The following is a 4,794-nucleotide window of genomic DNA, read 5'->3' as shown; positions in this document are numbered from 1 at the left end:
TCCCCCGCCTCGGTCCGTGCCCCGCTCCCGGTTCTCACCCCCGGTGCGTCCCTACCGGGAGGGTCCGCGGGCCGTGAGCAAGACCCCGAAACCGGGAGGGAACCGCGTCCCGGGGGCTCCGGTGGGGATGCGAAGTCCCCGATATCCACGTGGGCTGGGGGGGGCGGAATTCCAGGCAGGTAACGGGACATGGAGCCGGGCAGGGATGGGCAGGGGGGGGGCAGGAGCCAGGCAGGGATGGGCAGGGGGGGCAGGAGCCGGGCAGGGATGGGCTGGGGGGGCAGGAGCCGGGCAGGGATGGGCAGGGGGGGGCAGGAGCCGGGCAGGGATGGGCAGGGGGGGCAGGAGCCGGGCAGCGCCAGAAGATGCTGAAACGGGGGGGTATCGAAGTGTGCAGCGAGGAGGAGGCGGGGAACAAACCAGGGATGAAGCAGCCGCGTCTGGAAGGGTTTCATTGAGTGTAATAATGGCGATAGCGCATCGACCGGCCCATCGACCGCCCATCGATAGATCTATCCCTGCAGCTGCCCAGTGCTCCCGCCGTCCCGCACACCGTCCCCGGGCCGGGCTTACTGCCTCCCCCCCCCCCGCCCCCAGCACCGCCGGGCCCGCAGGACCGGGGCCCCCCCGGGGCAAGGCGCTGGACTCTGCCCTCCGCCGAGCTTTGCGCGGAGCAAACAACAAAAAAGAGAGAGACTTTTTAGTAATTAGTGCGACATAATTGAGTAATGCGGTAGCCCCGCGGCCCCCCCCCCGACCCCCCTCCCGGCTCTTCCCGATCGATGCAATATCATTAGGCGAGAGTCACCGAGACACGCGGGGCCGGAGGAGCGGGGGAAGCGGCAGGAGCTCCCGGGGCCGGGCCCCGGGGTCCGGACCCTGGCCCGAGCCGCTGCCGGCCATGGGTGAGCCCCGGCGGGGTTTGCTGCCTCCGCGGCTGCCCCAGCCCGGGGGAAACCCCTCGGAGCGCCCAGAGGCTCTAGCGATGGGCCGGGGAGAAGCGCGGGGGAGAGGCCCGGTCTCCATTCGCCAGCTGGATGCTATTGATCCCTTCCTTCGCCTCCTCTTTCTTCCTGAGCTCCCTCTCCCTATTTAATTCCCATCCCTCTGCTCCTCCGTAGCCGCCCGGGCAACGCTCCGAGAGGAGCCGGGCAGCGCCGGCACCCCCGGGGGCGGAGAGCGGTAAGTGCGGAGGGGAACCGCGGGCCCAGGGCAGCCTCCACCCGGCCCGGCCCCCCCCTCTCTCCCCCCCCATACCCCCCCCCCCAGCCCCTCCGGAGCGACCGGCGGCTTCGCTTAGACGGGACGAGCAGGGAGAGAAGCGCAGCCGGGCGGACCCAGTACCCTCCCCCCCCAAAAAAGAAAACCCTCTGCCAGCGCAGAACCCTGCTCAGCACTCCCCCCCCCGCCCGCTCAGCACCCCCCCCCCGGCTGCGCCTCCCTGTCCCCCCCGGGCGGAGCGGGGCTCTACCCGCACCGGAGAGGCGGCCCCGCTCCCGGCCGGCCCGGGCAGGAGGCGGCGGCGGCGGCGGGGCCGGTGGGGCAGCCCCGGAGCCCGGGGGAAGGTGTGTCGGAGGCAGGACGTTCACTGCTGCCCGTTCCCTGCCTGTACCCCTGCCTGTACCTTTGCTTTCCTGGGCCGTGCCGCTGGGCTGCACCGCGGTTGGTTTGCGCTCAAATCTATTTTATTTTTATTTATTTCCCCACCCTCCCTTAGGAACAGCTCGGAAGCCCAAACGACACGGCCAGAAATACACCCAGAGGAGCGGGGTGCGCACCTGCGGGCTGTATTTCTTGCAGGCGGCGAGCAGGTCCAAGGCAGGGGATAAACCATTTTGTTTTGCCGGGCAGAGAAGGAGAAGGAACCGGTAACGTGGCTCCAGCGCATCCCGCCATAGCACTGCCCCTATAGCAGCCCAAGTTCCTTAAAGTTCTTTAAGGCTTCAAAATAACAGCACCATCGCCTGGCAGGTGAATTATTTAGTGCCTATAGATTCCTCGCAGACCCTTTCATTTCAGTTCCAAATCTTCCCCAGCCCAGCCTTTGCCTATGGATGTCTCGATTTTACAACAATCAAGCGGGAGGCAAAGAGCGTGGCAATTTCTGCTAATCGATTTTCCATACAATGGGCCCCAGATGATGTTTTAAAATGTGAGAAACTAAAATGTGTTGGTTTAAATAAGACTTTTGCAATCAATAGCTTTTAAAAAAAGAGACTTTGATACCGGTTCTTGAAGGGGATTCAAACGCTTTCGCTTCCAAAACAAAACAAGGCAGGAAAAAAAACCAGCCACGCCGGAAAAGTTCCTCCCGGATTTGGGGTTATTAAAGCGGGATATGGGGAAAAACGCTTCGGGGGGGAGCAGCGCCAGGACCGAAGCCCCCAGCCCCGCCGGTTCCCTTGCGCGCCCCCGCCCCGGGGCTCCGCGCGGTTCCGCGCTGCCTCCGCGTATCCCGGGCCGGCCGCGGGCGGGGGCAGCCCCGCACCTCCCGCCGTCCGCCCCCCCCTCCGGTCCTCCGGCTTCTTCGGCGTTTTCGGGTCCGTTTTGCCCTTCCCCGATTTCCCCGCGGCGCCCAGCGCTGTTGCGCCGGGGTTTGTGGCGCTTCGGGAAGGAATCCAACCGGGAAAAAACTCCGGCCCTTTCCCCATCGACCTTTTCCTTTGCTTAAAATCCCGCCTCCCCCCCCCCCCCCGGCAGCCCTCCCCGATCTGCGCCCTCGGCGGATTTTTTTTTTTTAATTTTAAGACAATTTTAGCTGCAAGATCAGGCCCTTTCCCCGCCGCTCCCGGCTTTTTTTCCTTTCCCTTTTGCGGGATGTAAATTTTTTTTTTTTTTTAAATTGCCCCCCCTGGTGAAAAATTTCCCTCTCTCTGCAGAATCGGCCCAGGCGGAGTTTAGGGAGAGGGACAAGGTGGGGGGACCCGTCGGGAGCTGCCCCCCCCTCCGTCCGCCTCTGCCGCCCGCCTTCCCCCCGGGGCTCGGTGGGTCGGGCCGGGGCCGGGCTGGGAGCGGAGAAAAGCGGCAGCAACGGGGGGAAATCAAGCGGGGGGGCGGCGGAGCGGGGGTGGGGGGAGAACCAACCCCTCCACAGCCTTTCCGGAGACTTTTCTCGTTTATCCCGAAACTTTGGGCCGTCCCGAAACTCGGCGGCCGGGAGCGGCGGGGCAGCGGCGGCGGCGGCCGGGAGCGGGACCGGGGAGGTTTGCCATCCAATTTTGCCCCGGGGGGCGCACTTTGAGGACGGGCCGTTGCTCTTTTCGATGTAACCCCCGCAGTTTTTCCCCGAATGAAGCGGCCCCGCCGAGCTCCGGCGTAGCCCGGGCCGGGGCCGTGCACCCCCGGGGCTCCGCACCCACTCGCGACCGGGGACGGGGCCGGGCCCCCCCCCGCTGCCCCCAGCTCCGGGAAAACCAGCGGGGGCCTCCGGGAGCCTCTTTCAACCGCAATTTGTTTTCAAAAGTTCCCGGCGGAGCAGCCCTGAACTTTACACCCTGGCAGCGGCGCGGGACGGGCTTGGCCCCGCCGGGGCTTTCGGGGGAAAACCGGTGAAAATCGCTGAGATTTCGCCCAGCTCCGAGCTCCGAGGTGGGATTTTTTTTAAATTTTCTTTTTTTCCCGATTTTTTTCCCTCCCTCCCGTCCCCTCTCTGCTTTTTCCCGGTCGGGCCCGGCCGTCCCCGAGCCGGGCTGGGAAGCGAGTGGATTTATAAAGCCCAACGTGAGACATGCAACGAATTTGTCCGTGCTCTGCGGGGCGGGGGGTGGTGGTGGGGGGTGGTGTCCCCCAGACCTCCGAAATACCCTTCGCCCCCCCTCCCCGCTTCTGCCCTCTCCCACTTTCTGCTCCTTGGGCATTTCGGGGACCCTCCAGCCCGAGTCTCTAAGCACCCCAAAGGCACCCCGAGGGCACACGGGGAGGGTCCGGGGGGGCCGTGAGCGCAGCTGCGCTGCGTGGCCGGGGCCGAGGAGCCGGGGCCGGTGCCGGTGCGTTGTGAAACATCGAGGAAACGAGAAGAACCGGGCGCTTTTCGCCGCGCTGCAGCGCGTTCCTGCATCACACCGTGCACCGAAAGCACGCAAATTCAACAGAGTTATTTTATACATAATATATAAAAGGATATATATATATAAAGAGACTATATTTATTTTATATATAAGCGATGTATATATGTAGGTATATATATCTATTCTCTGTTTCTCTATATTTCCCGCAGGTATTTCCCTGTCGCCGCAGGGCTCCTTCTCCCGGCTCGGGAAGCGTCTCTGCTTTTTCGAAAAGATCCCGGTTTTGGAGACTTTTCTCCGCAAGCCCGAGGGCAGCGGGAAGGTACGGCCGCCCCCCCCCCCCCGCGTGATCCTCCTCCGGCTCGGCCGCACCGTGGAGGGGCCCGGGAAAGGGGGTGAATGGGTGTGGGGGGGGTGATTTGCCGGGCCCGGAGCCCCCCCGGTTCCTGCGGCTCAACCCCCGCAACAGGTACCTCCGTTCCCCGGGGCTGCGGGGACCCGGCGCGTCCTGCGGCAAGAGCCGGGGGAGGCAGCGAGGGGGGGGGGCAGGCAGGGGTAGGGGCAGGCAGGCAGAGGGGACAGGCAGGGATGGAAATAGGCAGGGATGGGAGGAGGCAGGGATGGGGACATGAAGCAGGGACAGGGATGAAGCAGGGACGGAGAGAGGCAGGAATGGGGACGAGGCAGGGATGGGGGTGAGGGAAAATGGGAAAAGAGGCAGAGACGGGGATGAAGCAGGGAAGGGGACGAGGCAGGGAAGGGGATGAGGCAGGGAAGGGGATGAGGC

At 64.5% G+C, this 4,794-nt stretch overlaps 1 long non-coding RNA gene across 2 annotated transcripts; it reads left to right on the top strand.

Annotated features, from left to right (window-relative positions):
- Positions 1–841: 841 nt before the first annotated feature.
- LOC138686312 (uncharacterized) lies at positions 842–4,375 on the top strand. Of its 2 annotated transcripts, none has more exons than XR_011325647.1 (3): positions 842–1,182; positions 3,464–3,588; positions 4,217–4,375. It is a non-coding gene; the product is annotated as an uncharacterized lncRNA (long non-coding RNA). The 2 variants fall into 2 exon arrangements; XR_011325646.1 differs by lacking the exon at positions 842–1,182 and adding an exon at positions 2,011–2,984.
- Positions 4,376–4,794: the final 419 nt, after the last annotated feature.

Source organism: Haliaeetus albicilla, chromosome 8 (assembly GCF_947461875.1).
Source record: "Haliaeetus albicilla chromosome 8, bHalAlb1.1, whole genome shotgun sequence".
In the NCBI taxonomy this organism is placed as follows: Eukaryota; Metazoa; Chordata; class Aves; order Accipitriformes; family Accipitridae; genus Haliaeetus; species Haliaeetus albicilla.
This window is presented reverse-complemented; position numbering and strand designations above follow the sequence as displayed.